Source organism: Hippopotamus amphibius, chromosome 10, assembly GCF_030028045.1.
Source record: "Hippopotamus amphibius kiboko isolate mHipAmp2 chromosome 10, mHipAmp2.hap2, whole genome shotgun sequence".
NCBI lineage: Eukaryota > Metazoa > Chordata > Mammalia > Artiodactyla > Hippopotamidae > Hippopotamus > Hippopotamus amphibius.
The window spans coordinates 71733640-71746397 of record NC_080195.1 but is presented as its reverse complement, the minus strand read 5'-3'; the positions used below and the strand labels follow the sequence as shown (position 1 = coordinate 71746397).

General features: G+C 35.2%; 1 protein-coding gene across 1 annotated transcript in view; it reads right to left on the bottom strand.

Moving 5' to 3' along the window:
• Window positions 1–12758, bottom strand: part of GABRR3 (gamma-aminobutyric acid type A receptor subunit rho3) — a 725962-nt gene that overhangs the window by 400408 nt on the left and 312796 nt on the right. The window contains exon 2 of the mRNA XM_057697588.1: window positions 4288–4350. The gene's annotated coding sequence lies outside the window, so the exon portion shown is untranslated. The remainder of the gene's footprint in view (window positions 1–4287; window positions 4351–12758) is intronic.

Here is a 12758-nt window from a genome sequence, read left to right as displayed (position 1 = left end):
AATGGAGACACAGATGTAGAGAACAAACATACGGACACCAAGTGGGGAAAGCGGGGAGGGTTTGGGGGGAATGAACTGGGAGACTGGGATTGCCATATATACATTACTAATAAGAAAAAAAGATACCAAATTGTACACTCTAAATACTTGCAGTTTTTTGTATGTTAAAAAAAAGCTATTAATATTATAACAGTGATGCATAACCCCAATTTTTGTTTTCTACATTATTTAGAGACTTAAATACTTGAAAAGTTATTTCCTAAAAACTAGCATTATTATAACTTGTTGGTAACTTCGCATTTTGTTTTCTACATAATTTAAGGGACTAATGCACTAAAAAACTATTAGTTTTTGGACATATAATGTATAAAGATGTAACTTTGTGACATCAACAACAAAAAATGGGGGTGGAGCTGTTAAAGAAGCAGAGTTTTTGTATGTTATTAAAGTTAAACTAGTATAAATTCAAATGAGAGAGCCATAATTTTAGGATGTTAAATGTAATCTCCATGGTAACCACCAAGAAAATAACTAAAGAATATGTAGAGAATGAAATGATTAAGGAATTTAAGCATTTCACTACAAAAAAAAAATCAACTAACTACAAAAGACAATAATGCTGGAAATGAGGGAAATGCTATAAGGCATATAAACAACAAATAGCAAAATGATGGAAGTAAGACTTTTCCATCAGTAATTACTTTGTGTGAATGAGTTAAATTCTCCAATCCAAAGACAGAAATTGGCAAAATTTATTTTAAAAAAATGACCTAATCATATGATGCCTGTAAGAGTTTCACTTTTTTTTGTTTGTTTTCTTTTGTGGCGCACAGGCTTAGTTGTTCCATGGCATGTGGGATCTTCCTGGAGCAGGGATTAAAACCATGTCTCCTGCATTGGCAGGTGGATTCTTAACCACTGCACCACTTAGGAAGACCAAGTTTCACTTTAGATCAAAAAAACACAAACAAGTTGGAAGTGAAAAGATGGAGTCCTAGCCAGCTTGAGATATTATACTGAAATATCATATATATCAATACAACAGAAATTTATTTTTCACAGTTCTTGAGACTGGAAATCGGAGAATATGGTGCCAGCATTAGAAAGTTCTTGTGAGAGCCTGCTTCCTGGTTTGCAGATGGCTGCCTTTTCATTGTATCGTCACATGATGGAAAGCAAAGACAGGAAGGAAGCCCTCTCCTATTCTTCTTATAGGGGCATTAATTCCATTCATGAGAGCTCCACTCTCATGACTTATCCCCCAGAGGCCCCACATGCTACTACATATTAGGAGTTAGGATTTTACCATATGAGTTTTAGGGGGACATAAATATTCAGTTAATAACATTGGAGGACCACATGTCCATATGTTTCAGACAATTAGTCCATAACTGGGGGGTCTCTGGCCCCCCAAAACTGATGTCCTTTTCACTTACAAAATACATTCATTCCATCCCACAACTCCAAAAGTCTTGTCATTCCAGCATCAAATCTAAAATGTAAAGTCCAAAGTGTCATCTAAATATCATCTAGGGCTTCCTAGGTGGCTCAGTGGTTAAGAATCCGCCTGCCAATGCAGGGCACACAGGTTCGATCCCCGCTCCAGGAAGATCCCACATGCCATGGAGCAACTAAGCCTGTGTGCCAAAAACAAAAAACAAAAAACAAAAAAAACAAAAAAAAAACAACAAAAAAAAACCAGTATCCTAAATATCATCTAAATCAGATATGAATGAATCAAGGTATGATTCAAGGTATGAATTATACCCAGGTACATACTCAGACTCAAGATATGAGTTATCCTGAGGCAAAATTTCTCTCCAGTTGTGATCCTATAAAACCAAACTAGTAAATTCCCATTAAAAAAGGGAGAAATAGGAAAGAAAGAAGAGGTGACATGTCACAAGAAAGTTCAAAACCTACTGAGGCAAACTTCATGAGTTTTCAAAGCTTGAGAATAATTTTCTTTGATTCTGTGCTCTTCCCTTATAGAATAAAACCAAATCTTGACTCATATTTCACTCCACATATACAAATTAACTAAAATGTATCATAGACCAAAACATAAAAGCTGAGCTAAAAAACTCCTAAAATAAAACAAGAAAAATTGCAGATTTGAGGGTTTTCAATTATTTTTTTTAGAGAGGACATTAAGCATAATAACCATGAGAGAAAATTTTGATAAATGAAACTGATCAAAATGTAAACCATCTGCTCTTGGAAAAAAAAAACATAATTTAGAAATTGAAAAGCCAAGCCACAAATTTGGAGAAAATAATTATAGTGCAACTATCTGACTAAGGACTTGTACCCAGCATATATAAAGGACTTTTCAACTCAATAATTAGAATTCAAATAATCCAATTTTTAAATGGAAAAATATTTGAACAGACATTTCACATAGGAAGATATGGCTAAAAATATGAAAAGATGCTCAACATCATTAGTCATCAGAGAAATACAAATTAAAATCATGAGATACCACTATTCACCTGTTAGAATGGCTAAATGTGAAAATACTGACAACATCACATGTTGCCACGGAGTGAAGAAAATGAAATTCTCATTCATTGCTGGTGGGAATATAAAACAGCACAAATACTCCAAAAAGTTTGGCATTTTCTCAACAAGTGAATCATATAGTCACCATTATGACCCAGCAATTCTAGATATTTACCCCCCCAAATGAAAACGTATGTCTCCACAAAGATGTGTACACTGTTGTTCATGGCAGCTTTATTATGAATAGCCCCACACTGAATACAATGTAAATGTCTATCAATAGAGGATAGAGGATCAGTAGAGGATATTTTGGAAGTGATGGAAATGTTCTGAATCATAATTGTGTTGGTAGTTACATGGATCAAAATTTGTCAAAATCCACTGAACTCGATGTATACTTACAAAGGGTGCATTTTACAGGTAAGGTATACTTAAATAAAAATTATTTTAAAATTTAAAAGATGCCCAACTATACATTGTGTTTAGGAAATGTACTTTGAATATACAGATAGATATAGGTTAAAAGTAAAAAAAAAGGAAAAAATATACTATGCTCAGAGTAACCATAAGAAAGCAGGAATGAATACATTAATATAAAAAGGAAAGACAAAGCATATTACCAGAAATTAAAAAAAAATTTACAGTAATAAAGGGATCAATTTGTCAAAAACACATAACAGTCCTAAATGTGTATAACTCTAATAATAAAGAATAATGGACCAAGTTGATGTAATCAAAAAAGACAAAAAGACAAACCCATCATCTTTTTGAAGATTTTAACACCCCTCTTTCAATAAGTAATAGAACAATTAAGTGACAGATAAAACTATAGTTAAGAAACAAGATCTAAAGAACACTATCAACTTTCTTAATGTAATTGATCATTTGTAGAACAATATAACTAACATCTTCTGGAAATATATATTTTTTCAAGATAATCACATGCTGGAGACACATCTCCATAAATTTAAGGGAAATAAAATTATACAGAGTATGTTCTTTATCCATAAAGGAATTAAATTATAAAACAATAATAAGTTATTTTGACAAACTGAAAATATTTATAAATCAAAAATGTACTTCTAAATAATCCATGCATCAAAAAATTCACAAGGGAAACTAGAAGAAAATTTGAATTAAACAATTATGAAAATAATATCTTAAAATTTGTGTAATGCTATTAAATCAGTGCAAGGAGGAAAGTGTATAGATTTAAATGCTTATGTTAGGAAAGAAGATAGGTCTAAAATCATTTATCTCAGCTTTCACCTTAAAAATTTAAAGAGGGGCAAAATAAACCCAAAATAAATGGAGGAAAAATAGTAAAGATAACAGCAGAAATTTTAAAAATTATAAAATATATGTATTATAAAGAAAATTGACAAAATTAAAAATTGGTTCATTGAAAATACCAAAATTACTAAAGTTTTAGTGAGAAATAAACACAAATCACCAACATAAGAAATGAAAGACTATTACTACTGATTTTATAGTATTAAAAGAATAGGAATAACTTTATGTCAAAAAATTAGACTACTTAGATAATATGGATAAATTCTTTGAAAGATACAACTTCCCAAAACTGTCACAGTAAGAAATAGAAAAGCTAAATAAATCTCTATCACATAAATTGAATTAACATCAAAATTTTCTTACAAAAAAAATCCTAGCCTCAAATGAAACCATTGGAAACCACTGACAAATTTAATCAAACATTTAGGGAATAAATAATACCAATCTACAAAACTTCTCTCAATAAATAGAAGCAGAAAGATATCTTCTTACCTCATTTTATGAGGCCAGCATGACGTTGACATCAGCACAGGAAAAATGCAGATCAATATCCCTCTGCACATGTAAGCAAAAAATGCTTAACAAAATATTAGCAAATCAAGTCCAGAAATACAAAAGATAATATATTCTAAGGTGATTTCATTCCAGAAACGCATGATTGTTTTAAAATCAATAAACTAATGCATTAAAATCAGTATTTTAATTTACCATATTAACAGAACAAAGAAAAATATGATCATTTCAATATGTGCAAAAAAGTCATGTGACAAAATCTAACATTCTTAATTTTTTAAAAAGCAGTCTATAAATCAAAGGGAATTTCCTCAATTTGTTGCATTTCATTTATGTAAACCTGCAGCTAATTTTATACATAATGGTAAAATACTGAACACTTTGCCATTTCACTGGGAAAAAATATAAGATCGTTTACTCTCACCACTTCTATTCAATATTTTACTAGAGGTCCTAGTCCTTGCAATAAGTCAAAATAAAGAAAGAGGGGGGCAGAGTCAAGATGGTGGAGCAGGAGGATGTGAAGTTTGTATCTCCTCACAAGTACAACAAGAATGCACTAGAGCAATTCTTGCAGAGTACCTATTGGGGCATGAGTGGGGACCCTGGACACCTAAGGAGATGGAAGGAATCCCTAAGTGACCAGGTAGGATGTGGGAGGGAAGGAGGGGTTAGAGAAGTAGAGGCTAGATGGGACTGGAGCCCCTGAGGGGGTGCTGGGAGAGAAGGGAAGTTCTCACACTCAGAAGGGCGCACTCATGATGAGAGGATCAGCAGGGATGAAGTGGGGCTTTTGAAGGATTGGGGGTTCAGAGGGGAATGTGGTGGGGGTCTCCCCAGCCCACTCAGGCCCCAGTGAGCCTATGAGGGTCACGGGCCTGAGCCCCTGCCCCTCGCCCTCAAGCCCACTCTGACCTGAGCAGGTCCCAGCAGGCCTGAGCACTGCCCCCCTCAAAATCTTCACTGGCCATGCAGATCCAATGGCTTGTGTGTCACCCTGACAAAGCCTCCTTTGTTTGAGTGGGCCCTGGGCCTGAGCCTTGCCCCTGCCAAAGCCCCCAAGGACTGCACAGGTCCTGGCAGCCTGAGTGCTTCCCCTGACAGGGCCTCCTCTGGGTACACAGGCCCAGGCAGGCCTAGCACCAGCCCCCTCCAAGGTCCCCTCTGGCTGGGCCAGCCCCTGTGGGCCAGCTTCTGGAGCAGACGCTGGTGAGAGGAACACCTGCAGAGATCGGGTTGACACAGCAGGTCCAGAGACCTACCTAGAGGTCCTGGAGGGCCTACTGGGGAAGCAGGGATTGGTTGTAGCTCATCTTGGGGGCAAGGACACCAAGAGTGGAGGCACCAGGCAGTTTTATATTTTTTCATTTAATTTTTTAATTTTTATTTTTCTTCTTTTTTCTTTTTTTATTCTTTTAACTTTTTATTTTATTTTTTTTTTATTTTTTTTCTGCTGCTGTGGTTCTGTTTTGTTTTGTTATTGTTTTATTTTCATTTCTCTAATATATTTTTTATTTTTATAATTTTATTTTATTCTTTATTCTTTGTTATTGCTCTGCTCTTTTTTGTTTGTTGTCTTTTTTTCTTTTCCTTTTCTTTCTTTTTTTTTTTTTCTGCACCACACAGCTTGTGGAATCTTGGTTCCTAGGCCAGGGGTCAGGCCTGAGCTCCTGTGGTGGGAGTGCTGGGTCCAAGACACTAGACTAATAGAGAAGTTTAGGCCCCAGGGAATATTAATCAGTGTGAGCTCTCCTGGAGGTCCTCATCTCTACACCAAGACTCAGCTCCACACAACTGCCTGCTAACTCCAGCACTAGATGCCTCAGGCAAAACAACCAGCAAGACAAGAACACAGCCCTACCCACCAAAAAAAGTGAAAGGACAAAAAAAATGTTACAGACAAAGGAGAAGGTAAAAACCTAAAAGGCAAAATAACTGAAGAGGAAATAAGCAAACTACCTGAAAAAGAATTCAAAGTAATGATAATAAAGATTTTTGATCCAAAATCTCAAAAATAGAGACAAAGATTGAGAAAATACAAGATATGTTTAACAAGGACCTAGAAGAACTAAAGAGCAGAGATGAACAACACAATAACTGAAATGAAAAATACACTAGAAGGAAACCACAGCAGAATAACTGAGGCAGAAGAACAAATAAATGAGCTGGAAGATAGAATGGTGGAAATAACTGCCATGGAGCAGAATAAAGAAAGAAGAATGAAAAGAAATGTAGACAGTCTCAGAGACCTCTGGGACAACATTAAACTCACCAACATTCAAATCATAGGGGTCTCAGAAGAAGAAGAGAAAGAGAAAGGGTCTGAGAAAATATTTGAAGAAATTATAGTTGAATACTTCCCTAACATAGGAAAGGAAGTAACCACCCAAGTCAAGGAAGCACAAAGAGTCCCACACAGGACAAACCCAAGGAGAAACATGACGAGACACATATTACTCAAACTAACAAAACTTAAATTCAAAGAAAAAATATTAAAAGCAGCAAGGGAAAAGCAAAAAATAACATGCAAGGGAATCCCCATAAGGTTAAGAGCTGATTATTCAGCAGAAACTCTCCAGGCCAGAAGGGAGTGGCAGGATATATTTAAAGTGATGAAAGGGAAAAACCTACAACCAAGATTACTCTACCAGCAAGGATCTCATTCAGATTCAATGCAGAAATCGAAAGATTTACAGAAAAGCAAAAGCTAAGAGAATTTAGCACCACCAAACCAGCCCTACAACAAATGCTAACAGAACTTCTCTAGGCGGGAAACAGAAGAGAAGAAGAAGACCTCAAAAACAAACCCAAAGCAATTAATAAAAAGGTAATAGGAACATACATATCGATAATTACCTTTGTTGTAAATGGATTATATACTCCAATCAAAAGACACAGACTGAATGGATACAAAAACAAGACTATATATATGTTGTCTATAAGAGACCCACTTAAGACCTAGGGACACATACAGACTGAAAGTGAGGGGATGGAAAAATATATTCCTTGCAAATGGAAATCAAAAGAAAGCAGGAGTAGCAATACTCATATCAGATAAAAGAGACTTTAAAATAAAGACTGTTATAAGGACAAGGAAGGACACTACATAATGATCAAGGGATCAATCCAAGAAGAAAAAACAATTATAAATACATATGCATCCAACATAGGAGCACCTTAATATATAAGGCAAATGCTAACAGCTATAAAAGGGGAAATCAACAGTAACACAATAATAGTGGGGGATTTTAACACCCCACATCAATGGACAGATCATCTAGACATAAAATTAATAAGGAAATGAAAGGTTTAAATGATACAATAGACCAGATATACTTGATTGATATTTATAGGACATTATATTCAAAAGCAGCAGAATACACTTTCTTCTCAAGTGCACATAGAACATTCTCCAGGATAGGTCATAAATCAAGCCTTGGTAAATTTAAGAAAATTGAAATCATATCAAGCATCTTTTCCAACCACAACACTATGAGATCAGAAATCAATTACAAGAAGAAAAAAAACCTGTAAGAAATACAAACACATGGAGGTTCAATACCACCCTACTAAATAACCAAGAGATCACTGAAGAAATCAATGAGGAAACAAAAAACATACCTAGGAACAAATGACAATGAAAACATGATGACCCAAACCTATAGGATGCAGCAAAAGCAGTTCTAAGAGGGAAGTTTGTAGCAATATAATACTACCTCAAGAAAAAAGAAAAATCTCAAATAAACAACCTAACCTTATACCTGAAGCAACTAGAAAAAGAACAAGAGAAAAACTCCAACATTAGTAGAAGGAAAGAAATCATAAAAATCAGAGCAGAAACAAATGAAATAGATACAAAGAAAACAATAGCAAAAATCAGTGGAACTAACAGCTGGTTCTTTGAGAAGATTAACCAAATTGATAGACCTTTAGCCAGACTCATCAAGAAGAAAAGGGAAAGGATTCAAATCAATAAAATTAGAAATGAAAAAGGAGAAATTACAAGACACTGCAGAAATACAAAGGCTCACGAGAGACTACTACAAGAAACTATATACTGACAGAACGGACAACCTGGAAGACATGGACAAATCTGTAGAAAGGTACAAGCTTCCAAGACTGAACTAAGAAGAAACAGAAAATATGAACAGACCAATCACAAGTACAGAAAGTGAAACTGTGATCAAAAATTTTCCAACAAACAAAAGTCCAGGACCAGATGGCTTCACAGGTGAATTCTATCAAACATTTAGAGAAGCACTAACACCCATCCTTCTCAAACTTATCCAAAAAACTGCAGAGGAAGAAACACTCACAAGCTCATTCTATGAGGTCATCATCATCCTGATACTAAAACCAGATAAAGATACTACAAAAAAAGAAAATTATAGACCAATACCACTGATGAACATAGATGAAAAGATCCTCAACAAAATACTGGCAAACAGAATCCAACAACACATTAAAAGGATCATATATCATGATCAAGTGAGATTTATCCCAGGGATGCAAGGATTCTTCAATATACACAAATCAATCAATGCGATACACCATATTAACAAATTGAAGAATAAAAACTATATCATCATCTCAATAAATGCAGAAAAAGCTTTTGACAAAATTTAAAACACATTTATGATAAAAAAAGACAACTCTCCAGAAAGTGGGCATAGAGGGAACCCTCCTCAATATAATAAAGGCCGTATATGCTCAATCCATAGCAAACATAATTCTCAATGGTGAAAAGCTGAAAGCATTTCCTCTAAGATCAGGAACAAGACAAAGATGTCCACTCTCACCACTACTATTCAACATAGTTTTGGAAGTCCTTTCCACAGCAATCAGAGAAGAAAAAGAAATAAAAGGAATCCAAATTGGAAAAGAAGAAGTAAAACTGTCACTGTTCACAGGTCACATGATACTATACATAGAAAATCCTAAAGATGCCATAAGAAGACTACTAGAGCTCATTAATAAATTTTGTAGAGTTGTAGGATGCACAGAATTTTCTTGCATCCCCATACACCAAAACCAAAAGATCAGAAAGAGAAATTAAGGAAACAATCCCATTCACCATTGCAACAAAAGAGTGAAATACCTAGTAATAAACCTACCTAAGGAGACAAAAGACCTATAATCAGAAAACTACAAGATACTGATGAAAGAAATCAAAGATGACATAAACAGATGGAGAGATGTACAATGTACTTGGATAGGAAGAATCAATATTGTGAAAATGACTATACCAAAGCAATCTACAGATTCAGTGCAATCACTATCAAATTACCAATGGCATTTTTCACAGACTTAGAACAAAAAAAGTTTACAATTTGTATGGAAACACAAAAGAACCCAAAGAGCCAAAGCAATCTTGAGAAAGAAAAATGGAGCTGGAAGAATCAGGCTTCCTGACTTCAGACTATACTACAAAGCTACAGTAATCAAGACAGTATGGTACTGGCACAAAAACAGAAATATAGATCAATGGAACAGAACAGAAAGCCCAGAGATAAACCCATGCACCTATGGTCACCTAATCTATGACAAAGGAGCCAAGAATATACAGTGGAGAAAAGACACTCTCCTCAATAAGTGGTACTGGGAAAACTGGACAGCTACATGTAAAAGAATGAAATTAGAACACTTCCTAACACCATACACAAAAATAAACTCAAAATGGATTAAAGACCTAAAGGTAAGACTGGACACTATAAAACTCTTAGAGGAAAACACAGGCAGAACACTCTTTAACATAAACCACAGCAAGATCCTTTTTAACCCACTGCCTACAGTAATGAAAATAAAAACAAAAATAAGCAAATGGGACCTAATGAAACTTAAAAGCTTTTGCACAGCAAAGGAAACCATAAACAAGATTAAAAGACAACCCTCAGAATGAGAGAAAATATATGCAAATGAAGCAACTGACAAAGGATTAATCTCCAAAATATACAAGCAGCTTATGCAGCTTAATATATAAAAAAAAACCAATCAAAAAACAGGCAGAAAACCTAAAGAGACATTTCTCCAAAAAAGACATACAGATGGCCAAAAGGCACATGAAAAGATGCTCAACGTCGCTAATCATTAGAGAAATGCAAATCGAAACTAAAATGAGGTATCACCTCACACAAGTCAGAATGGTCATCATCAAAAAAATCTACAAACAATAAACGCTGGAGAGGGTGTGGAAAAAAGGGAACCGTCTTGCACTGTTGGTAGGAATGTAGATTAATACAGCCACTATGGAGAACAGTATGGAGGTTCCTTAAAAAACTAAAAGTAGAGCTACCATATGATCCAACAATCCCACTACTGGGCACATACCCTGAGAAAACCATAATTCAAAAAGACACATGCACCCCAATGTTCACTACAGCACTACTTACAATAGGCAGGACATGGAAGCAACCTAAATGTCCATTGACAGATGAATGGATAGAGAAGACATGGTACATATATACAATGGAATATTACTCAGCCATAAGAAGGAATGAAATTGGGTCATTTGTAGAGACGTGACTGGACCTAGAGATTGCTGTACAGAGTGAAGTAAGTCAGAAAGAGAAAAACAAATATTGCATATTAACGCATATATGTGGAATCTAGAAAAATGGTACAGATGAACCTATTTGCAAAGCAGAAATAGAGACACAGACATAGAGAACAAATGTATGGACATAAAAGGGGAAAAGGCGGGTGGTGGTGGAATGAATTGGGAGATTGGGATTGACATATATGCACTACTATGCATAAAATAGATAACTAATGAGAACCTGCTGTATAGCACAGTGAACTCTACTTAATGCTCTGTGGTGACCTAAATGGGAAGGAAATCCAAAAAAGAGGGGGATATATATATATATAATTAGCTGATTCACTTTGCTGTACAGCAGAAACCAACATAACATTGTAAAGCAACTATAGTCCAATAAAAACAGGTAAAGAAATAAAAATCATAAGGAAATTAAAGAGAGAATCAAAATTCTCTCTATTCAGAGGACATGATTGTTTTATATAGAGAATCTTAAGGAATCCATAAAACAATAATGGTAATTAATAGGTTTATTTAGAAAATTTACAGTATAAAAAGTTATTGGAAGAGAACCCAGAAATAGGCCCACACATATAAAGAACCCGATTTTCAACAAAGTCTTAAAAGCATTCCAACAGAGGAAGTAAGGTCTTTTTAACACAATATGCTACATGCGGAAAAAAAAACCCTAAACTAAAAGCTAAAATCATAAAGCTTTTAGAAGGAAATAGAAGACTATCTTCAAGAATTTGTGGGTAGGCAAAAGTATTTATGCAGGATATAGAAAGCAGTATCATTAAAAAATGATAAATCAGACTATAAAAATGAAAATTTCTGTTCATCAAAAGACACAATTTAGAAAATGAATAGGAGGGCCACAAAGTAGGAGAGAATATTTGCAAAAATATATCTGACAAGAAAAACAAATACCATATGCAAACTCATATATATGGAATCTAAAAAAATGGTACTGATAAACCTAGTGACAGGGCAAGAATAAAGATGCAGATGTAGAGAACGAACTTGAGAATACGGGGCAGGGGGTGAAGGGAAAACTGGGACGAAGTGAGAGAGTAGCATTGACATATACACACTACCAAATGTAAAATAGATAGCTAGTGCGAAGCTGCTGTGTAATACAGGGAGATCAACTCCATGATGGGTGATGACTTAGAGGAGTGGATAGGGTGGGAGGGGATATGGGGATATATGTATAAAAACAGATGATTCACTTTGTTGTACAGCAAAAACTGGCACAACAGTGTAAAGCAATTATATTCCAATAAAGAGCTTAATATATATATATATATTAATATATATATATATATATCTGACACCCTGGTGGCGCAGTGGTTAAGAATCCGCCTGCCAATGCAGGGGACACGGATTTGAGCCCTGGACCAGGAAGATCCCACATGCCATGGAGCAACTAAGCCCGTGTGACAAAACTACTAAGCCTGTACTCTAGAGCCCTCATGCCACAACTACTGAGCCCATACTCTAGAGCCCTCATGCCACAACTACTGAGCCCACGTGCCACAACTACTGAAGCCAGCACACCTAGAGTCCATGCTCCACAACAAGAAACGCCACCGCTATGTGAAGCCTGCACACCCCAAAGAAAAAGTAGCCCCCACTCGCCACAACTAGAGAAAGCCCGGAAGCAGCAACAAAGACCCAACACAGCCATAAATAAATAAAAATAATAAAAAATAAATCTTAAAAAAAATAAACATTATCCCCAAGGTCAGAGAATAACTATATATACATATGACAAAGGACAAAAGAACAAAATATATTTAAAAAGCTACTAAAACACAATTAGGAAAAAAACAAGTCTCCCAAAGAAAAACAGGTAAGGACTTTACTTTTTATGCTAAGTGCAAATAGGATCCATCAAAGTGTTTTGGGCAGA